A 24975-nucleotide genomic window follows, 5' to 3' on the forward strand; every position below is an offset into this window, starting at 1 on the left:
GCAGCTCGATAGCTTAGCTTAGCACAAAGACAGTAACCAGAGGGAGTTAGCCCGGCTGTGTGCAAAGACAAAAAAGAAAAATCCAGCAACGTGCATCCAAACTCTCAATATGTTGCATTTTATTGCTTTAAAAAGGAACGAATCGCTGCATTTCCCCAATTATCACCATTTCTTTCCTTCATTCACTCCAGTATCAGCCAAAATTAAAAGCTAAAGACATCTGTATTCCTAAAACGTATAGCATTACTGTTTTTAATTTACCAACCACTACCACTATTGAGGAGTGGTGCTAGTTTATTCCCAATGTTTATTGATTCATTTTATTAGCAGTGAGTCAGCAGTGAATGCAGGCAATGAGTCATGGTTAATAATAACGGAGATGGAGATGACTGTCTGGGGCCTCAGATGGACGGTTTCTCATCCAGCCACATGCGGGACGGCATCCTATACAACAGATTATAGCATGGGCCAACTGAAATCCAACAACTGAGCGACACGTTCTGACCCATGTGACTTATGTACTGATGCATACGCTACTCCTAAGAAGCTACGTAAACACGGACGATGTGACAAGATGATGAGGCCATGACAGCCTTTTCTAACATTTACACATTACCATAACAGCTACGGAGGTGCTTCGAAACACTTTTGTTCATCAATCTATGAAAGCCAGACCTTCACAATGCATGTTTGTGAAAGTGTATAATGGATTGTAAATGCACAGATTCACACTTTGATAAATTGTGTACAAATGGAGGAAATTCTAGAGCCTAAGAGCGGGACATGTGAAAGTTTGCAAGGAACCTTTAAGAGTCATTCCAGTACTGGAGGACATTCTACGTTCCAGCCATCAGATTTCAAATAATCCATGTAGAAAATATTAAAACATGCAGTTGTTGTGTAAATATTCTTGTCCTGAGACCAAATATTAAAAAGAATAATAGAAAAGAATGTTTAAAATATTATTAAAATACTAAAGTCTGGAGTTCCCCTAAAATGACATTTTTCTCTTGTCCCACCCCCTGATGACCAAACTGAATCTCTAATAAAACTGTTAAAATCACATTTAAATTTCCATTTTTGGTTTTATTTTTTCCATTGATGTCTCTTGTAATTGTGGGAACATTTTTTTAATCTACATAATATTTGAAATAATAATTATTATAAATGGAACGTGTCCCACCACGTTAGCAGAGCTTGTTGACGATGTTTCTGTCATTTTTTGTCTTTGTTTTTTTGTCGTGTACATCATCAAACAGTGTTCCTAAAGAATGTGTAGAGCAAAGCTATGTCCTCTCTTCTATTTTCCATCTTTTCATCCATTGTCAGCCTTGATTGAATGTCTCTCTCTACCTCATATTATCAGGATCAGACTCATTCTTTGGATTATTTTCCATCAGTCAGTTTGTCCTCTTGGTCAGCAGTAACAGCTAGCTAAATATCTAGCTTCTACTGCCTGGATCCACAGCTACATCTGTCAAACTTCTGCCCTCTCCCCCAACAACCACCCCAGCCTGCTACACTTCGCTTCCCGTTCCCTTGCCGTCTGTTACAGTGTTGTTTTCTGTGAGCAACTCTTCAGTTGTTTGTTGTTCGGCCTAATGTTGTTAGTTTATTTTCTGGTTCAGTTTTTGTATTTCTCTGCTGTGGTTTTCCACCAGCCCCTTCTGCTCTGCTGATCCTAAAGCCTACATTCTGTAGTATGGAGCCACAGTTTTAGTCCATCCGTTCTTTTATAAATACCTAAGTGTGTAAATAAATTATTATAATTTTTATTATAATTGTTTACACCTGCCTGCCCATCATTGCCCTGCATGTGAGGGTCAGTCCACGACCGTAACAGAAAGTTTGCAAGGTCACAAAGAAACCTCTAACCTTGAAGCAACAGAAGGCCTCTCTCACCCTGACTGACACTAGTATTTATGATTCTACCACCAGGGTTGTCGGGAGAATGACAACACTCTCCAAAAAGAACAGACAGGCCAGAGGTCCACTGGAAAATATGTACAGATGAGACCAAAACTGAACTTTGTTGGTTTAAATGAGATGTTTGGGAAAAGGAAAACACAGCGGAGGCACGGCAGAGGCAGCATCATGGTCTGTGTTTGCTGCATCTGGGCCATGACGGCTTTTCATCATTGATGAGGGAGGACATCTGTCCGCCAACTGAATGTCAACAGAAAGTGGGTCATGCAGCAAGACAACCCTGAGCACACAAGATGCTCAAACAAACAAACTGGTACAGAAGAAAGTTAACGTTTTGGAGTGAAAGTCCAAAACATTCATCAGTCCAGAAGGTATTCTGGAGAAACAGCTCATGGAGGTAAAGCTGCTTTGCACAGAGAAATGGACCAAATTTTTTTCAAGCAGATGTGCAGGACGGATCAACAGTTAGAGGTCATGCATGTTGGAGCATTTTCAGTTTTAATATTTGTGTCTCGTTTGTCTGACTGGGTCGGGTTATGCGTGGGAATCTGAAGTTTTTGGTCATATTGGTGCAGAAATAGAGAAACTTCTGAAAGGTTAACATACTTTCTACCATCATACTGTCTGCTGCCCTGCTGGGATGAGGTGTGCATTGCTTAGAAATAGAAATAAAGGCATTAATATAAGATGAGCAGCTGGTGTTAAATGTATGTAAATGGATTATTCTCATAAATGTCCTCATGCGAATCTGCAGCTCTGTGTCCGGGAGCAGGTGTGCTTTCCTCACAGCAAAATGGTACATGCTCCAAATCTATTAAACTGGCAGTGATGCAGTGTGCTTGTTTTTGTGCACGTGCTTCTGCAATAGACGGAGACAGCCCGTGAGAACATCTGAACATCTGCACCGGAACACGTAAACGGAGCCGCGCACACGGAAGAGGAGCACGCCTGGTTTTACGTTCCGGCCCGTGTTCTCACATGATTCCACATTAGCATTGTTTTGATGCTAACAAACCTTCTGCAACCGCTAAACTAGGCCACTGCCTGGCTGCAGGGGGAACAGAGATGGAGAGACGAGAGAAGGGGGAGAAGTAGAGTGAGTGAGGAGAGGAGGTAATGAAAAAATTACGTAATGGCATAAAATACCACCGAGGTGCAGCGAACATGTCAGCGTGACCCACAGACGGCTGGCAGTGCCTCATCACAGCAGACAAACAAAACAGGTACACAGACAGACAGACAGACAGACAGACAGACAGACAGACAGACAGACAGACAGACAGACAGATAGATAGATAGATAGATAGATAGATAGATAGATAGATAGATAGATAGATAGATAGATAGAGACCTTTTCAGTCTTTGCTTATGGATTCACTTTTCATAAAATTCTTTGAAGCACTATGAGTTGGAAAATCATGATTTTTCTTTCAGCCCAGAACCATTATTATATAACTCTTCCATCTGGGACCACTTTTGGAGTGGTTTCACCATCATACCTGCTCAATGCATGCTCAAATGTTGGCAATAAATGCAAAACAAATGTAATTTTGATGAGTTTTTACTCATAAAGTTGCCTCTGACTGACATCAAAATCTGTATTTTTAAAGCTCCTATTGATGCGAATCACAGCAAAACAAATCAGCCTCTCAGGGTGAAAAACAAAGGTTAGACAGAAACATCGACATGTTGCATTATACCAAATTATTGGTTTGCATTATCAGCTGTACCATTTGAAGATTTTTCACTGCAATCTAAAGTCCTGCACCTCTATGAAAACAGCACAACCATGACTAGAACTCAAAAATGTCTTTGATGTAACATTCCCTGCTCTACATTTTTAAATTGTCTTCATGCTTGTCTGGTCTCTGCTTCACACTGACTGCAGATCAGCTGAAAAGTACCAGATTTTTTTGTCATGTGACTGTTGGTCTCCGTTGTCCTGAGGAGGGAAGGACTGTCTTTGTAGGACTGAAGACCACATTTATAGACATCAATGATCCTTAATAATTTCAGGACTCCAGCTGCATTATTTCTTAAGTTATGGCTCTTCAAACACTGATTCATAGATTGGTGCAAAAAAAATGATGCAAAAATTGACATGACAACTCAGAAACTAACGATGAGGCCAGATTTTGCAACTCAATCAGGTCAAATCTGTCAAATTGAAGATGCAGTTGAGGCCGACTGACCCATAGCAGGAGGTAGATGGTCACAGTTTGCCAGCAGGCTTTACTAAGGAGAAAAGAATGACATATGGGTGACTCAGTTAAGATCCATCATCTCAGTGCCTAAGACAGTGAACCGTAATGATCCCAGTGTTACGAGCCTTAGAGGCTTTCCTGCTCATCCCACCATCTATTGTTTAAGTTGTATCTACTATCAGATGTATGTTGCTTTGAATAAAAGATAAATGAATTTGTAGAATTGTAAAGATTTAACTTAAAGCCTTCTTTACTTTGAGTACCGGATGAAATTACTGTTGTTCTCTGATGCTGTAGAACAGAATTTTCTTGACAAGTCTTCGTACCAGAAGTATTATTTTGTCCTTTTTTACAATGCTGAACAAAGGGGTTGTCCATTATTGGCCTGGGTGCTGGTTTCTGTCGTCTCTGCTGGTGGTGCAGACAGCAGAGCCAGAACCCGGTACTTCCTGTTTCCTTCGGTGACACTCAGTGAGGCACATGTAGTATCACTGCATGATGCCCTGCGTGGTGTTAATGACTCATGGGATTCATAAATGTTGCCAGGTTGTTTTCAGCCGTTTGGAATATTTATTACTCGATAAACGGTGGTTGATGAATGCAGGTCGGCCGCCTTAAACCAACATATCTGACTCATTGTAAACAAAGCTTTGGCCGGCGTTCAGTGCTGGAGATCTTCCTGTCATGATTTTCCATTTCCATTCATTTACACTGCCGCTCAAAAGTTTTAGAATGCCATTTTTCTATTGAAATTCAAGCAGTTCAAGTCCAATGAAGAGCTCGAAATGGTACAAAGGGAAGTGGAGAACTGCCAGAAGTTTAAAAAAAAAAGGTAAGATTACCCAAAACTGAAACACAATGTACAATTCAGAATTCTATGAAAAAACCTTTTTCAGGGAACAGAAATGGGTTAACAGCTTAAAGCTGTTCTGCAGCAATGGAGGCTGATGAAGCCTTGAAAGTTGGAGCTACCAAATCCTACAGGTGTCCCAACTTTTCTAGATTACTTCCAACCTCACCGTGGAACCCTCCAGAGCATTATTAGAACAGAATTGTACTGCTGAAAGTAGTGAGTTGCTACAAAAATGAGAGGAAAGGTAATTAACAATAGAAGAGAGACCGACCATCAGAACATTAAAAAAATGTCGGTCTTTCCTTCAGAGAGGAAGAAAGTCCAGGTGTCAGTGAGTCCAGTTTTCTTCTCCATTAAAAGCCTCAGAAACTGGAGGAAACTCCAAAGAACCTACAAGAACCACACATTTATGGGAACTTCTGCTCCAGAGCTGGAAGAGCTTTCTGAATAATATTTGATTTCCATTGTGGAAAGAATAATTGTGTTCAACTGTTACATATATATATATATATATATATATATATATATATATATATACACACACACTTTGATGAGTCCAAAGTTAAGAAGACATTTTGGTTTATACTGTAAATAGATTTTTTTTTAACTTCATTTGTTTTTTTGTTCAGTTTCCATTTCAGAGTAGAATGAAAGATTAACATGCAGAATTTACAATAAAAAACTGGAAAAATTGGGGTGTTCTAAAGCTTTTGACTGGTAGTTTACATCATTTAATCTATTAATTATTCATCTTAGCCAACGGTATTTAAGACAACAGAGCTTCTTATGTGTTTGTGGACATCTATCCAAACCGCCTCTTGTCTTTCAGCCATGAAGAAATAATAAGAAGACAAAAAGGAATACCAGATATCTTCAGTGTCGTTATGATTACAGAGGTCCTCAGTTCATGATGTCCTCGACCTAAAGTATCGTTATGTTGGACTAGTTGGCGAGCGGAGCGGATGAATACGTCGTCACGCAGCGCTATCAGAAGGCTTTGTTTCCATTCTCTGGTTGTACTCCACCTTGGATTGTGCTGCATTCACTAACTTTGTGCCCTTCATTATGGCTCCCAGCGTAAGTCAGACTCTTCTGATGCTTGGAAGAAAAGGAAAGCCGTCTCCATGGAAGTGAAATTAAATAGAATAAAACGCTTAAGGTGAAAAAACAGTGCAACATGTTCTGTTATCTTCTCGTAAAATGATTCCTACATGCATGACAGTCATTAGCATTTATGACTTTTCAGAATGACTGATAGATATCGTGATGCACGGCTTTGTTTATATTTTTGCTGAAATTCTGACTTATATCAATCCATAAAAACAGTTATGTAAGTCCACAAGCCCCTGTATAAATTTCATTTTTTACGTTTTTGAAGCCACACCTAGAAAGCAAACCTACCTGGATATAACAGAACCCTGAACGCGCTGCATTGCTAACTCCACGGTTCTTTTCACTCACACTATAGTAGCAAGTCATTACAATGGCGAGTTTTCAACCCTCGGGACAAGAACATGCAAAAATGTTGTTCAAATATTGTCATATCAACTGTCAACTGATGTTTAAAGTTTTACGTCATGATATCGTGGCAAAAATGGAAGCATGGGAACGAGGAGAAGCAAGGACACGAGAACAGAGGAGTGGAGCTGATGCAGAGAACAAAGGGCACCAGATAAAAAAAAGCAAATGTGACAGATGATGTTATGAAACTCTCCCTCGCCTGTTAAATCTCAGTGACAGTCGCTGTGTCTGTGGCACAGACAGACAAAGAATTACAGAGTGTGTGAAACATGGACAGTGACAAAGAACTTTCGGTCCAGGGGTCAAGAACATCCGTCCTCATCTGCAGCCCGGAGACGGCGGCGATGAAAGCCGAAGAGTCGGAAACGGATAAAAGGTTAGATGAAAAGAGGAGGTATACCCGCAAAAAATGAGTGAAGAGGAGAGGCAAGGACTCGATTATGTCAGGAGAGAGAGATAAGAGGGATGTTTGTTTTCTTCGCCTCGACTCCTCACTCAGGGCGTAAACCAAGCTTCGCTTTCACAGTTTGAGTCTTTCAGAAGACACAAACAGCAGGGAAGGAAAAAGCCGCAGAGAAAAAGTAATGAAGATGAAGAGAGAAGAAATGAGGTGGAGAAGAAAAAAGGAGAGTTCAGGGCACACAAACATCGATTCACCATCATACAGCATTTACAAGAAACCTCGGAGATGAGCGGGAAAACGTGTTTTTTAATGGTTTTTGTGGTTCATGTGAGGGTGAGAAAACATACAGCCTTTAAAACTATGCTATTATCTCCCATCTAAGTCCTGACACAACAGTAGTTTATGGCTGTTTTTTTGTTTTTTTTTTGGCATTTTTGCTCACTGTGGGCTCATTTTTCAGAGCAATGTAAAGTCCTGAACCTCTATGGAAACAGAAAGAGCATGGCTAGAAGTAGAAAGAGCTTTAAAATGTCTTTGGTGCAAGATAACAAAAGCATAGAGCCATAGATGCTTTTCAAAAATGATGCGATCCTACATACTACAGGCTATTTTGGTTGCATTTTTAAACTGTCTCCTAACTAGAATCATCTGTGCTCGGCACCGCCTGCAGTTCATCCTAATTCAGCGGAAAAGTGCCTCAACTTTTGTCATTTGGCTGTTAGGAGTGTGGAGAAGGCAGAACTTTAAAAAAAAAAGAATATGTTTAGCAGAAATTGCTCCTTTTTGTCACATTTTTAACAAGACATGTAGAATAAAGGGGTTTTCTCACAGGTAGTTAGTTGAAAGCTTGTCTGAAACCTCAAAATCTGCAGTTTTTTTTTCTGTTTATACAGCTTCTGGTTCAGATAAATGGTGTAATTTTGGCGATTTTTAAAACAACAAACCTATCACACAGAAGTTTAACACAAATGACCACGTATTTACACACATATCTCGACTCCAAAATAGTATCATCCTATGCTTGACACTGACTGCAGTTCATCCTAATTCAGCTGCAGTGTGCCTGAATTTTTGTCATATGGCTGTTAGGAGTGTGAAGAGGGCAGGATTTTCTTTTTTTTTTTAGCAAAAGTAGTTTAGTACAAATGTTTATTTTTGGCCTATTCTTAAATGAGACGTGTAGAATAAAGAAACGATTACAATTCTAAGCTTAGACTTGCCTAAATTTCTTTCTTAAAAATGGTATGTCACAGATGTTTGTTGAAGGATTGTCTGAAAGTTGAAAATCTGCAGATTTTCTCTGTTTTTACAGTTTCTTTTTGAACTGTCTACATACTTTGTTCTCTATGAGACACTGCCTGCAGTTCAGCCTGAATTTTTGTCACATGGTTGTTGGTCTCAGCTGAGGAGGGCAGGACCTTTTTTTCTTTTTTATAGATTATGTTCAGCACGAATGGCATTAAACGAGACATCAAATAAAGGAATTTTGAAGAAATGTTGTGATTTAAAGCTTAATATTTTAGACTGAGTGGTACACCAAAGGACTAGGACTGTCTGAAAGTTGAAAATCCACAGATTTTTCCTGTTTTTACAGCTTCTGGTTCAGGTTCTGTTAATTGAATAAATTGATTAATGTTATGACTTCTCAAACCAGTAGGAATGTATTCATTTCCTGACAAAATCAGGCTGTTTTGAATCAGGAGTGCAGAAAAATCAGGATTTTTTGGTCATGTGAGCACACTAGCTTAATGCAAACACTGTAACTTAAACACAATTTTTACACAGAAGATGGTAGTTGCAGAAAATAGCGGTAAAAAAAAAGATAAAGCAGTTCATTATGCTGCTCCAGATGTCTGTCTGCTTTAACTGTTTGACCTTTTGGTCAAGAACCAAGAGGAGAAAATGAATATTTTTGATGTAAAAAGAACCATAACTGCTAGTGTGAAGACAGATTTTGTGCGGACAGAGATAAATGTGATGATTAATTGCGGTATTGATTTTATGTGGAGCTGCCCAGCCCTACCTGAGGCTTTACCTGGCGTGAAGTCACCTCACCTGCCCTGATAAATCATCCTGAGGAGCACAAACACAGCAGCCTGCATGGACTCAGGAGTCTGTTGTCTTCAGTATGTTTTAATTATAGATGGTAAGAAAAGGGAAAATAAAGAGTGAGGAGCTCAGTGATGCATGCAGCACAAACAACACCGCTTACAATTTTCATCTTTTTGTGTAATTAGTTTGTTTTAAACTAACTGAGGTAAAATAATATGTCTAATGTGCATATCCAGATGTGCAAAAAAAAAAAAAAAAAACTCTACAAAATGCTGGAAATCCAGATCATGTCTCTGTTTGTCCTTCATATGCCATCCAACATAAACAGCCCTGAAACACAACATAAATCTGAAAACTGCTTCGTGCCACAGCTACTTTTTAAGTAATTTCCCTCGTCATCCGTCTCTCCTAAACCCAGATCCCCTGCTTGTTTAGCTGCCGTCTCCCCTGATGCCCCTGAAGCTCGTCCTCCCCCCCACAGCGGAGCGTATTATCTCACACTAAGAGTTTTTACTAACTGCCACTTTCCCCAATTAGCATTCTTAAGACGACAGGGTTTGTCACATACAATCGCGGTCCTGGGAGGACGGTGGACTGGAAGCGGTCCAGGATTAGATGCATGTGAGCGTCTGCATGCACCAGCGCTCCTTCAGCACCTGTCTCCCCCCCCAGGAGCAACAAGCGCCGCTTCATTTGCTCTCTCATGTCTGCAGCCAAGACCGTTCAGCGCCTTCTACGCCGGCGAGCTTCACCCGGCCGAGCAGAGCTGCAGAGATTTAGCCTGTTTTTCATCAATTATGTGATATAAAAGGAAACGTGAATTCTTTTCTGCTGCATGTTCTTCACACGTTTAAATCACATTAGAGAAACTGTTTTTCTGCTGCTAAGGTATTCAGATCGGATTAAAATGAAACACAATTAAGATTCTGTCTTTTATGTTATTAGTGGATGAATTTGATCCCAGAGAAGACAATAACCGCATGTTTGACAACAAACTGAGCTTCTCACTTTTTCAGGTTTGCTTTTTCTGTTTGACAGTCTTAGATGAATTTGATTTGTTTTATGCCCATGAGAGATTTATTTATTTTCATTCATTATGTGTCGGGTCTTATAGAAGGAAAGGAGAATAACTTTTCTGCTGCATGTTCCTCACACGTGTAAATCACATTAGAGAAACTGTTTTTCTGCTGCTAAATTATTCAGAGTTAATTAAAATGAAACGCAATTAAGATTCTGTGTCTTTTAGGTTGTTAGTGGAGGAATCTGATCCCCGAGAAGACAATAAGGGAGGTAAGGAGGCTGTTTTATTCCTGACATGTTCCTGATTTAACTCCATGATGAAGCTGTGATGCTGCTGCAGATATTTCACGTCTGTCTTCAGATCATTTGTTTTAAAATCATTAATATTCATACATTTTTGTAGCTCTAAACAACAGTTTTTCAGGTTTGCTTTTACTCTTTCTCTTTCTTTAACAAAATGACATCTTTAGATGTTTTTTTTCTTTGCATTAAAGTGGTGCTGTGTAGATTTAATCATGTTTTTATTCATGATGTGTCAGGTTTCATGCAGAAGGAAATTCATGGATGCATTTCTTCTTGTGAACATAAACGGCTGCACTTTCCTCACATATCTATCATGTTGTCGTTAGAGAAACTGTTATCATCACCATTTCAGCTGCTAAGTTAATCAGAGTTAATTAAAATGAAACACACAATGAAGATCTGATGACCTGGATGTTATTAGAGGAGGAATCTGATCCCAGAGAAGAAAATAACGGAGGTAAGGATGCTCTGTTTTAACTCACATGTTCCATGATGGAGGAGTGGTGCGGGTGCAGATTTTTCCAGAGCTTTCTCTTTAAATAAGGTATCATTTTTTGTTTTGAAATCACTATTACTGATCCATTTCTGTACTTCTGTACTAACTCAAGTTGTTCAGGTTTGCTTGGATTCCATTTGAAAGCTATTAAATGAATTCGATTCATGGCCTTGAATGAATTCTGTGCCGGTATTGTTCGGTGGAGATGGTGAAAGATGTCAGGTGGAACCTTCTTTTTAGTTCTTTACTGAATTACTGCTGCTCCTGGTGTTCATTTTAAGTCCCACATGAATAACTGAATAAAATCATGCATGTCTGTGTATCAAAATTGACTCATTTGGCCTTTTTCTTGGCATGAAAATAATCTGTTGTTGCTTGTAAATGGCTTTAATGTACCTCTGCACTGGCAAAGCTTGTCTGCAGTCACTCTGTGCTGCAGCTCGAGCACTCCAGCTCATAATATATCTACTATTACAGAGACAAGCTGTACAACTGGAGCAGCTCAGCCACTATGGTCGAACCAGGAAACAATTCTGAAGAACAATTCTGTGGGAAGTCTCACCCTTCAAGTTGACGGGATTAAAGTTACATCAGTCTGACTTCATGTTTTTGTGTCTCATCGATACGCTGCAGTTTAAAGACAGAAAAATGCCACTGTGGCACCGACTGCTTATTTCACTCATGATATAAACACATATGGTGCTTCACAACTCTATAAGACACACAAAGATTTTATGAATCTGTCTAAAACTTACTTCAAACTAAAAACTGTATTGGTATTTATCAGGCAAATAACAAACTGGCAGAACCAAATATTCCTTATTCACATATATGAACCAGTTTTCCTTCTTTGGCCCTGATAACAGCTTGCATTCTTGTTGCCACCGTTGTTTTTATGGACTGCTCGTCTTTTGTCTCTATTGTTATTGAGTTCCAAATAGTTTCTAGCTGTTCCCAGAGACTTGTTTTGGGTGAAACTTTTGTTTGATCTATTTTTGAATTCAATAAATCCCAGATCTGTCCAGTAGGATTCCAGTTTGGTCTTTGACTTTGTCAGTCCATCAGTTCCAGTTCTCCAGATTCCTTTCTCTTGGTCCAGTAGAATCTGCACAGCTTGGAAGTCTGCTTGGGGTCGTTGTCTTCCTGGTGTATGAACCTATGACCATCAGGTTCAACCCAGAATGGACTCCATGATGCACCAAGATGTTGTGGTCGACCTTCGTCTTCATGATGGATTTGAACCATAATGGAATCTCCACCGTGTTTCCCTGTGATGCATCGAGCATCAAAACGTTCTCCAGCTTTTCTGCGGACATAAACCCAACAATGCCGACCAAAGACTTCAAACTTGGACTCATCTGTCCAGAGAACCTTCTTCCAGTCATCTACAGTCCAGTGTTGGTGCTCCATGACATATTTTAGATGTTTTTGATGTTTGCAGGCCTCAGAATGACTCTTTCAGCAGCTCTTCTTCTGTCTTTCTTCCTGTGTTCTTTCTCATTGCTACTTGGTGCTACTTCCTTCTTTCCCCTCGAGTCTCATTAAGCTTTGAATCACTGCACATGATTACACATGTACAAGTTACAAGTGCTTCATTTTCTCCATCCATTGATGCATGCATCACATCGTGCTCACGTATTTCAATAAAACTGAGCTCATGTCAAGATGACGCAACTTCTTAGTATGGGATCAGAATTACCTCCATACTGCTGTGATATTTGCACAACCGACAACCCTTAGAATAAAATCTCATGATGTGTCTCCTGTAAAGCTCATGCAGTGCAGGTCTAAAGTTCATGAAAACTCCCACTTTTATCCATGTGCTAACATAACTGAACAAGGGTTTTCTAATCATCAATCAGCCTTTCAGCACCATTAGCTAACACAATGTAGCATTAGAACACAGGAGTGATGGTTGCTGGAAATGTTCCTCTGTACCCCTATGGAGATATTCCATTAAAAATCAGCCGTTTACAGCTACAATAGTCATTTACTACATTAACAATGTCTACACTGGATTTATCATTCATTTAATGTTATCTTCATTGGAGAAAAAAAAAGTTTTCTTTCAAAAATAAGAACATTTCTAAGTGACCCCAAACGTTTGAACGGTAGTGTATTTCAGCCACTCAATCACTTTCAGACAACAAATTTTTCTGCTAATGTCCCTCTTTCATAAAGGAGTTAAAAGCCCTGCGACAGACTGGTGACCTGTCCAGGGTGTCCCCTGCCTTCACCCGAGTCAGCTGGGATAGACTCCAGCCCCCCATGACCCTAGTGAGGATAAAGCGGTATATAGAGGATGTATGTATGTATGTATGTATGGATGGATGGATGGATGGATGGATGGATGGATGAATGAATGGATAAAGGAGTTTAAGGATCTTGCTGGTGGAAACATGGAGTGTGAGATGGAAACATCGTGGTGAGGAGGATTTATTTACCAGTCAATCTACGTTCCAACCCTCTATGGTCATGAGCTCTGGGAAGTGAGAATGCAGATACGAGCGGCTGAAATGAGTTTCCTCTGCAGAGAGGCTGGGCTCAGACTCAGATAGAAGGTGAGGAGCTCCTCAGAGAGAGTCGCTGCTCCGCCGGGCATCTGATTAGGATGTGTCCTGAGCACTGTGCTTCAGAGGTTTTCCTCAGGAGACCCTGGAGTAGACTGAGAATCTGCTGAAGAGATTGCATATCTCATCTGGCCTGGGAACGCCTCGGGGGCTCCCAGGAGGAAATGGAAAACGCAGCTGATCAGCAAAAGAAAAAGAATGGCTGGATTCTTGAAAACAGATTTAAGCAGACACAATGCATGTTCCTAATATAGTTCCTGTAAAAGCTGCAGCAGTAACATACAGAGCAGGGTTCTGACAGGTTGTCTGGTCGCTGCACCACCTGTTGCCGAGTTGGAAGGCCAAGTTACCTGGTGTGACACGAGAGGAACAGGTGCAGTCCAATTATCCAAACCACCGCTACAGCAGACAGTAGACATGCTCTGCTCTGAGTGTGGATGTCTGTGGTAATTACAGAGTGCACCAAATCACATTAATTAAAAGATTTCCTTTCGCTTTCTTCTCTTTTCATGTAACAACTGAATTGTTTCGATGCCTGACCATCGAAGAGCATCCACACTGATTTACTGCACATCTTTAATAAAGCCACAGAATGTATGAAAAGTAATAAACTTTAAGCAATTTTCTGAGATTTTCCATCTTGTCTTGCTGCATTAAATCCACTTCTTGCAAAAAAAAAACCAAAAAAAACTGGAGTCCAGAGAGCAAATACTGAACAACAGTAACGTAAATCTCCAACATGCATTTAATGCAGTAAAACTAGCATCAGGTGAAAATTAATGTTTTACTCCTGACAGAAGTGAAGGATCATTCCAGAACTGGAGGACATCTGGGCCTCAAAATGTTTGAACAATAAACCTTCTCTTTCACAGTGTTCTGCTCCATATTCATCAATAATAGGTATTGATTGGTTCAGCTTCCACATCAATGGTAGCATTTTTATTCCATGTTTTCTGTGCTGTTTGCTAACCCTACTCTAATCACAGTAACAGGGTTGCTAATCCATGCTAATGTGATCTTTTTCTCAGCAGTAGAAGCTAGATATTTAGCTAGCTGTTACTGCTGACCAAGAGGACAAACTGACTGATGGAAAACAGTCCAAAGAATGAGTCTGATCCTGATAATATGAGGTAGAGAGAGACATTCAATCAAGGCTGACAATGGATGAAAAGATGGAAAATAGAAGAGAGGACATAGCTTTGATCTACACATTCTTTAGGAACACTGTTGGAGGATGGAAATGACAATTACAAGAGACATAAATGAAAAAAATAATGCCACAAAAAAGGAGATTTAAATTTGATTCTAGCTGTTTTATTAGAGATTTAGTTTGGTCATCAGGGGGGTGGGACAAGAGAAAAATGTCATTTTAGGGGAACTCCAGACTTATTAGGTATTTAACCCCCCCGACGGGTACGTCGGCGGGATTATTGCATTCGGTGCGGTATCTGGCTGGGTAAGTATGTATGTATGTATGTATGTATGTGACTATTTCCAGTCCGATATCTCTGCAATCGCTGAAGTCAGGATAATCAAACTTGGCACTGAAGATCAGCCTAAGGTCCCCTGCTCAGCTGTGGAGTTACAGGTCAGCAGATCAAGTAGGAAGGGAGATACGTACGATGATCAAAATTGATACATATTGCATCAGTTGTATAGGGAGGACAGGGTTTTCACCAGCAGAGGGCGTGGTTCTGCCCTCTACTGAGGGCTCATCTAGTTGTAGAATATTTTCACACATTCTTTTCACTTATTTTTTTAGATTTGGTCTCAAAACAAGAACATTTACACAACTACTGCATGTTTTAGTATTTTCTACATGGATTATTGTACATTTGATGGTTGGGATGTAGAATGTCCTCAAGTTCTGGAATAACCTTAAAGAACAACTGACATCCACACAGACAGTCAGAGTCTTGATGTAACAGACATCAGCAGACTTTAGCACTGTGCTGCTCTTTCATGGGCTCCAGAACGTAGTATTTAAGTCCAGGGTTACCATCAGTGAAGTGACATGCTTCATGAAACACTCTGTCTACTATCATTTCCACAAATTATGTCATTTTTCAAATTAACACAGATTTCCACGAAAACTCAATTACTTCCCGATGTTGCGTGCAGACAACGCCGCCGTGCTGATTGCTCCTCTGGTTCCCTCATTTTGCTTCTAAAATTGCAGAGTGAGAGGAAAGTGGAGGCTGTCAAGCATCTAAAGGACGGTTTTGTTTGCACATGGTAATTATTGCAATGTCTCGAATTTCATATGGTAAAATGCCACCAGTGATCCCTTTAATCAAGTCCAGTGGGATCCTGTAATTGCAGCTCAGACGTGTCAAATGTTGGTTGTTTGGATGGCTGAAGGATGATGGGAATTGAAAAAGCACACTGATAATTGCCGTTACTTTGCACTGGAATTGAAATAGGAGAGCTGCTGGGGTTAAAGAGGAGGTTCAGATGTGGCAGGTCGACATTTCAATGAGCTAACTACATCTATTACAGCTGAAACTCCATGTTGTCAAGAGAAACTGCGCTGAATATATAAGAGAGACACATATAGGATCAAGATGGACACATTGATTTTACTGAGAGATCTATGGAAGCTCATCAGTCGTCTCAAATCTGAATTTGTCAAAAGCACAAACATGCAGCACAAGAACTGCCACAGATTCCACATTCATGCCCTCTCAGACCCCTTTTTCTTACTTTTTCTGCACACATAATTGCTGCAGTGCATGTCAAAGGAGCCACATCTACAGGAATCTGTAAAGTGTTAGCTTAGCACCGTTCTGGCAGCAGAGGACTGCAAATATTCACACTCCATTCCCTTTCTCTTTCATTTCCACCACACTTTCACACATTTTCATGCCACTTCCACTCTTAACCTTGCTTCTCTGTGTCACTGTCTCACTTTGTCTCCTTCTTTTTATCCTTTGTTTAAATAAAAAAGGGCATTTGAAGATGCTTTTACTAATTGTAACACTAGAATTATCGCCTTGAAGCTAAATGCCTCCGTTTAGACTCATAATACTCGTAATAAATGGCTTTGAAGGATTATAGTAAAAGGTAATAAGTGGAAATAGTTACTACACTGAGATATATTATTTACATGTTGATTTTACTTAGAGCTTTGTGGCATGACACAAAAACAATCAGCTGAAGATCAATATTGGTGAAAACAATCGATCGATCAGCAGAGCAGCAGAAGATCAATATGATCAGTAGAGTTTGGAGCAGCTAAGACCACTTCAGAATAAAAACCAAATGTTAAATATGCTCACGATCTTCCCCTGAGTTCTGAGGCTGAATAATGGTCAGAAAAGTGTTTTTTTGCAGAACATTATGATGTCACAGTGGAATTAACCGTTGACCTTTCGGGTGTAAAATGTCATCACTTCGTCATTTTATCCTGTTAGACATTTATGTGGAAAATGTCGTAATTAACATTTAAATCCCTGAGTTATGGCCCAAAACGTGCTTTTCTGTCTCGACCTTTGATCCTCCAAATCTAATGAACTCATCCTTGAGAATATCTGGATGTTTGTGCCGGATTTAAAGATATTTCCTTCAGGATTCCCGCTTGAAATGCAACAAAACTGGAATGGAAGGACAACCTGTGAACATAACAGAGATATCAGCTGATATGAAGCCTCTGTGTTGTTGTTGTGGAAGTTCAGCGAGGCTCAGAAAGGATCAAGAGAGACACGCTGGAGACTCAGATGACTTAGGTTATCAGGAGAAATGACACCGACAGAACAGCAGTACATGCAAGCACCAGTTCTGAGGATTCTCTCTGATCTTTGGGTTTATATTTAAGCTGGAGAAGGTCAGATTTAGATTACAGACCAACATGGAGACAACCAGTCTGCTCGTCTCCACCGTTTTTTTGGTTGTAGTGACGGGTTTGTAAAAACCACAATAAAGCGCACATAAAAATCTTTTTTTTTCTAATAAGATATACAGCTATGCTATTTCTGTATTTTGAAATATATGTGAAAAAAACAAAGACGATTTTCATTTATTTAGGTTTGTTGCACTTTTAAGCAATTTATTGTAGTAGTTCAGACATAAGTCAGTACATATTATTAAAAGTTGGGATATAAGTGTTATATTGATGTAAAGCAAATAAAAATACTCCAAAAAATGACACTAAAGGATGTACAAATGTAAGAATCTGTCCTGGTGGATCGGCTCAATGGCAGATCTTACAGGGTTAAGAAAACAAACAAGTGAACAAATTATGTGAAAAACTGAGCTAGTAATCAAGTTTCCACACTAATAAATAACGTAAAACGAAATTAAAATGAAAGCGTCTTCTTTTTTCTCAAATTGCAGCTTATTTCAGATGAAATGTCAATTTTGTCCATTTTATGTGACTTTCATTTAAACTTTCCAAAATTCTTCCAGGAAAAGTGCATCTTTCTAATAGTTTTTTTTTTTTGTCTTTCTCCGTCAGTCTTTCTTGACAGTGAGTGTGAAAGCTGTAAGTATGAGGAAAGATGTAACTGTACTCAAGCATGCGCTCCCACACATGGAGGGTGGTGAAATGAATTATAGAATAAAGTGGATGGAAGGTAGTGGAAGACCTGTATATGCAAGGTGATGAGGTTAGAAGTAGGCTGCGGGTGGGGGTGGAAAAGAAGCTGTGAAAGGAAGAAAAAGACAAACAGAGAAGACGAGGCAAACAGAATGAAATAAAAAACACGGGGAGGAGAGAAAGCATCTGTGATAAAAAGAGAAAAGTGCTGCAAGAAAGAGAGAGAGATACAGAACGAGGGAAATGTAGAGGGAAGAGGAGAGCAGGATGACAGAGAGGAGCGTTGGGGGAAAGTAAACAGCTGTTTTTGACATGACACCGGGAGACAGATAACGAAAACGAGCCTCATTAGAAGTCGGATTGTCCCCTGGGCTGCCGAGGAGATTTTAGAGGCAGTCATTATCAGTTTACCTGCTTCCCTCCGTCTCTCCTGCCCTCTCCTCTCACACCTCTCTGACAGCTTGGCGAGGAGAAGACGACGCTCCAATGATGACGTCTTTCTTTTTCACCCTGTCTCTCTCTGTTCCTACCTGACGCCCTCCTACAGGCCACAGCAGGAGATCCACTTCTAAAAAAAAAGCCTCGCACTTTTTCTCAGAGCCAAAACAGCGTCCAACATTCGCTGTTGGTGGAAGGACGGCGATGTACACAATGTGTGAGTAAACACAGCGTGGAGAGGCAGCAGTGTGCATACAGCATCCATCTATCTGCCCGTCTGTGGGCGTCAGGATTTCTCGACATGTAGGCATATCAGCATATGGCCTGCCATGATACAGAAACACAAGATAGCTGCTAGAACAATGGCTTCGATGAGAGAACAATGCTTTCACACACTGCTGGCTGCTACAGTAATGATCGCTGCCACGCGATCACCGTTCCGTTAGCCAACAGTTCTTCAATCGCACGTACAGAAATAGACGTGCAGCTCACAATTTTAGCAAAACAGCTCAGTAATGACGAGAAAAGCATTCATCGTAAAATAACGTGGCTGCATATCACAAGTCCATTCTTCCATCCATCATCCATCCATCAACCATCCATCCATCATCCATCAATCCATCCATCCATCCATCCATCAATCCATCATCCATCATCCATCCATCATCCATCCAGCCATCCATCCATCATCCATCAATCCATCCATCCATCAATCCATCATTCATCCATCATCCATCCATCCATCCATCCATCATCCATCCATCCATCCATTAATCCATCATCCATCAATCCATCCATCCATCCATCCATCAATCCATCCATCCATCCATCATCCATCCATCCATCCATCCATCATCCATCCATCCATCCATCCATCCTTCATCCATCAATCCATCCGTCCATCCCTCCATCATCCATCCATCCATCATCCATCCATCCATCCATCATCCATCCATCCATCCATCCATCCATCCATCAATCCATCCATCCATCCATCAATCCATCCATCCATCATCCATCCATCATCCATCCATCCATCCATCATCCATCCATCCATCCATCATCCATCCATCCATCCATCCATCATCCATCCATCATCCATCCAGCCATCCATCCAGCCATCCATCATCATCCATCAATCCATCCATCCATCAATCCATCATCCATCCATCATCCATCCATCCATCCATCCATCATCCATCCATCCATCCATTAATCCATCATCCATCAATCCATCATCCATCCATCATCCATCAATCCATCCATCCATCAAGCCATCATCCATCCATCATCCATCAATCCATCCATCCATCATCCATCCATCCATCCATCCATCCATCCATCCATCATCCATCATCCATCCATCCATCAATCCATCCATCCATCATCCATCCATCATCCATCCAGCCATCCATCCAGCCATCCATCCAGCCATCCATCCATCATCCATCAATCCATCCATCCATCAATCCATCATTCATCCATCATCCATCCATCCATCCATCATCCATCCATCCATCCATTAATCCATCATCCATCAATCCATCCATCCATCCATCCATCAATCCATCCATCCATCCATCATCCATCCATCCATCCATCCATCATCCATCCATCCATCCATCCTTCATCCATCAATCCATCCGTCCATCCCTCCATCATCCATCCATCCATCATCCATCCATCCATCATCCATCCATCCATCCATCCATCCATCCATCCATCCATCATCTATCCATCCATTATCCATCCATCCATCCATCATCCATCCATCCATCTATCATCCATCCATCCATACATACATCATCCATCCATACGTCATCCATCCATCCATCATCTACACAACGCTTCATCCTTATGAGGGTCGTTGTGGCTGGAGTCTATCCCAGCTGACTGAAGTTCCATCACATTTCACCAGTCTTATCTGGAACACAAACATGCGCACGTAGATGCGATATGATCTGTCACTGATTTCTAATTACCCAGAAGGAGGAAGAACTTTCCTGGCCCTGGAGAGGTTGTCATGTTTGTCCCGTTTATTAGCTAGCCTTTAAAACAACAAGTCAGCTACACAAAGGAGGTGGCGAAAAGCTGTCAGGAAGACGAAAAACTGAATAATGAGTCTTCAATTAACATACAAGATGAGGAGAGAGAATTTACTTTTTACTTTTTTATTCTGCAGACACCAGACAAACTCAACGTTCAGGTGTGTCGTCCAATGCTTTCTTTCTTTAATTAAAGACCTGACAGTCAAAGCAAATCGTGTTTTTCAAATTTTAAAATAAAAAGTGGAACTGGAGCAATGTCTGCTCCTAAAAACGATAGAGAAGTCTCTGCAGATCAAACCCATAAAAACTCATCTCTGTGTGTCAAAGTTGAACATTTAAAAGCTCAGTTTTCAATGAAAATAATCCCTGAATATGCTGAAATGGTTGGAAGGTAACTCTGCACCGTAACGTACTTTAAAATGTGCTGTTCTATGAAGTCCTGTGCATTTTGCTGCAGCTCAAGTACACCAGTTCACCTGCAAACATACTCTAAACTAAGGGTGTCAAACATGCATCCTGTGGGCCAAAAGTGGTCCTCCAGAGGGTCCAATCCGGTTGTTGTTATTTTTGTCTGATTTTTGCCGTTAGTCTCATGTTTTTGTTGTTATTTTGTTTGATTTTTGCCATTAGTCTCATGTTTCTGTTGTTATTTTGTCAGATTTTTGTCGCTAGTCTCATGTTTCTGTTGTTATTTTGTCTGATTTTTGTCGTTAGTCTCATGTTTCTGTTGTTATTTTGTCTGATTTTTGTCGTTAGTCTCATGTTTTTGTTGTTATTTTGTCTGATTTTTGTCATTAGTCTCATGTTTTTGTTGTTATTTTGTCTGATTTTTGTCGTTAGTCTCATGTTTTTGTTGTTATTTTGTCTGATTTTTGTCGTTAGTCTCATGTTTTTGTTATTTTGTCTGATTTTTGTCGTTAGTCTCATGTTTTTGTTGTTATTTTGTCTGATTTTTGCCATTAGTCTCATGTTTTTGTTGTTATTTTGTCAGATTTTTGTCGTTAGTCTCATGTTCTTGATGTTATTTTGTCTGATGTTTGTCGTTAGTCTCATGTTTTTGTTATTTTGTCTGATTTTTGTCGTTAGTCTCATGTTTTTGTTATTTTGCCAGATTTTTGCCGTTAGTCTCATGTTCTTGTTGTTATTTTGTCTGATTTTTGTCGTTAGTCTCATGTTTTTGTTGTTATTTTGTCAGATTTTTGTCGTTAGTCTCATGTTTTTGTTGTTATTTTGTCTGATTTTTGTCGTTAGTCTCATGTTTCTGTTGTTATTTTGTCAGATTTTTGTCGTTAGTCTCATGTTTTTGTTGTTATTTTGTCAGATTTTTGCCGTTAGTCTCATGTTTTGTTATTTTGTCTGATTTTTGTCATTAGTCTCATGTTTTTGTTATTTTGTCAGATTTTTGCCGTTAGTCTCATGTTCTTGTTGTTATTTTGTCTGATTTTTGCCGTTAGTCTCATGTTTCTGTTGTTATTTTGTCTGATTTTTGTCGTTAGTCTCATGTTCTTGTTGTTATTTTGTCTGATTTTTGCCGTTAGTCTCATGTTTCTGTTGTTATTTTGTCTGATTTTTGTCGTTAGTCTCATGTTTTTGTTGTTATTTTGTCTGATTTTTGTCATTAGTCTCATGTTTTTGTTGTTATTTTGTCTGATTTTTGTCGTTAGTCTCATGTTTTTGTTGTTATTTTGTCAGATGTTTGTCGTTAGTCTCATGTTTTTGTTGTTATTTTGTCAGATTTTTGTCGTTAGTCTCATGTTTCTGTTGTTATTTTGTCAGATTTTTGTCGTTAGTCTCATGTTTTTGTTGTTATTTTGTCTGATTTTTGTCGTTAGTCTCATGTTTCTGTTGTTATTTTGTCTGATTTTTGTCATTAGTCTCATGTTTTTGTTGTTATTTTGTCTGATTTTTGTCGTTAGTCTCATGTTTTTGTTGTTATTTTGTCTGATTTTTGTCATTAGTCTCATGTTTTTGTTGTTATTTTGTCTGATTTTTGTCGTTAGTCTCATGTTTTTGTTGTTATTTTGTCTGATTTTTGTCGTTAGTCTCATGTTTTTGTTATTTTGTCTGATTTTTGTCATTAGTCTCATGTTTTTGTTGTTATTTTGTCTGATTTTTGTCGTTAGTCTCATGTTTTTGTTGTTATTTTGTCAGATTTTTGTCATTAGTCTCATGTTTTTGTTGTTATTTTGTCTGATTTTTGTCGTTAGTCTCATGTTTCTGTTGTTATTTTGTCTGATTTTTGTCGTTAGTCTCATGTTTTTGTTGTTATTTTGTCAGATTTTTGTCGTTAGTCTCATGTTTTTGTTATTTTGTCTGATTTTTGTCATTAGTCTCATGTTTTTGTTGTTATTTTGTCAGATTTTTGTCATTAGTCTCATGTTTTTGTTGTTATTTTGTCTGATTTTTGTCGTTAGTCTCATGTTTTTGTTGTTATTTTGTCTGATTTTTGTCGTTAGTCTCATGTTTTTGTTATTTTGTCTGATTTTTGTCATTAGTCTCATGTTTTTGTTGTTATTTTGTCTGATTTTTGTCGTTAGTCTCATGTTTTTGTTGTTATTTTGTCAGATTTTTGTCATTAGTCTCATGTTTTTGTTGTTATTTTGTCTGATTTTTGTCGTTAGTCTCATGTTTTTGTTATTTTGTCTGATTTTTGTCATTAGTCTCATGTTTTTGTTGTTATTTTGTCTGATTTTTGTCGTTAGTCTCATGTTTTTGTTGTTATTTTGTCAGATTTTTGTCATTAGTCTCATGTTTTTGTTGTTATTTTGTCTGATTTTTGTCGTTAGTCTCATGTTTTTGTTGTTATTTTGTCAGATTTTTGTCGTTAGTCTCATGTTTTGTTATTTTGTCTGATTTTTGCCATTAGTCTCATGCTTTTGTCGTTCTGTTTCTCCTGTTTGTCTTTTTGTGTTTCCTTTTTGTCTTACTTGTGGTTTTTGTCTTTTGTTTTTTGCCATTTTGTGTTTTGCTTTGTTCATTGTTTTGTGTATCATTTTGTGTCTTTTTGTCTCATTTTTGTTGTTTGTCCATTTTTCTGTTGCTTTGTAACTTTTTTGTCTAATTTTTGTTTTGTTTCGTGTCATTTGTCACATATTTTTTCATCTTGTTTCTTGTTTTTGTGTAATTGTTGTAATGATTTGTTTTGCTTTTGTTGTTTTTTGTCCGATTTTAGTCGTTTTGATCACAAAATAAAATACTACATCATTCAGCTCCAGATATCTGTGACTGAATGTTTCTCAAGAAATTTCAGGTTGTCCGTAATGTTTTGTAAAAAGATAAATCCTTAAATGTGAACATTGTCAGAACGTACTTTTTTTGCACTAAAACAAAGTAAATATTTGGAGCTGTGGTTATGTGTATTTTGTTATGCTGTGGTTTTACTGGTACGGATCAAACTGGGCTGAATGTGGAACTGAACTAACATCAGTCTGACACCCCTGGACCATGCTATGCAGTTGTTAGACATAATATTGTAATCATTCAGCCATGTTCTGAAGTAAAATAATAACACAGAAAGCCCCACCCTTCAGGTTAAGTTACATTTGTTAGGTATGAAGTCTGAATGTGTTTTTGAGGAAGGAGGCAGTGATGGTTTTAAGTTCTTATTCCACACAGTTAGTCTTGTAGCAGATAAAACAGCACCGTATGGAGACGTTAACAATGTAAATAACTTGATTTTCATTAATATTACATCAGAGAATAGTGTTTGCTTGCTTCTTACTGCTCTGTTGATTTGGTGCAGAATGAAAATGAGGTTATTAATGGTGCACCAGAGAGAGTGGATCTGATGAAATAACAATAATTCAGAATGTAATATTATTCTAAATATTGCATTTCGATCAGGCGGCATTTGACTTCAAAGCCGCTGATTTCTGTGTGGATCCATTTTGTCTTGCTGCTGTGTCTGAGGTTTTGGGTTGGATCGTCTTTGAATCAACCTTTACGTGTATTTACTGATGCGATGACGAAAGAGGATGAGGAGGCAGAAAAGCTCACCAGAGACTCAGAGGGTTCAGGTGGAGAGTAAGGTTTACTGATATCAGAAGGAGTGACACCAACAGAGCAGCAGTTCATGCAAGCAATGCCAGCATCAGTTCTGAGGATTCTCTCTGATCTTTGGGTTTATATTGTAGTTGGGAGAAATTTAGATTACAGACCAACATGGAGACAACGCGTCTGCTTAGCCACGTCAGAATAGAGAATAACTAACCTCAATCAGAGCAGAGAGTCCTGGCATGTCTTCCTCCTTCAGCGTCTGCCTGTTGGAAGATAGTTTAGGATGATGTCAGCTGACAGCTGCAAGGAAACATCCTATGAAGGCATGCACTGATGAAGATATTGCATTCCGATCCAGTGGTATTAGACTTCAGAGCTTCTGATTTCTTTGTGGATCTGTTTTGTTCTAACGCTGTGTTTGAGGTTTTTGGGTTGGATCGTCTTTGAATCGACCTTTACGTCTATTTACCAACCCGTGCAGGAGGCTACATGCTAGGTGGCTAACAGGTCGCTCCCATTCTAGGCTACCTAGATAGTATAACCCTGACACGCTTCCCAGGTCTAAAATAACACGAGGCTAGGTCTCAGACGACACACTGTTCCTCATTCGC

At 39.3% G+C, this 24975-nt stretch overlaps 1 protein-coding gene across 6 annotated transcripts in view; it reads right to left on the reverse strand.

The window, feature by feature from the left end:
* The window catches only part of LOC110965689 (protein phosphatase 1 regulatory subunit 29), a 109515-nt gene that overhangs the window by 32816 nt on the left and 51724 nt on the right, over positions 1-24975 (reverse strand). For 2 of the 6 annotated variants that reach the window (XM_051940872.1, XM_051940873.1), the window contains exon 3: positions 24579-24627. The exons of the other annotated variants lie outside the window; for them this stretch is intronic. The gene's annotated coding sequence lies outside the window, so the exon portion shown is untranslated. The remainder of the gene's footprint in view (positions 1-24578; positions 24628-24975) is intronic. 6 annotated transcript variants of the gene reach the window in all.

This window comes from Acanthochromis polyacanthus, chromosome 21, assembly GCF_021347895.1.
Source record: "Acanthochromis polyacanthus isolate Apoly-LR-REF ecotype Palm Island chromosome 21, KAUST_Apoly_ChrSc, whole genome shotgun sequence".
Lineage (NCBI taxonomy): Eukaryota > Metazoa > Chordata > Actinopteri > Pomacentridae > Acanthochromis > Acanthochromis polyacanthus.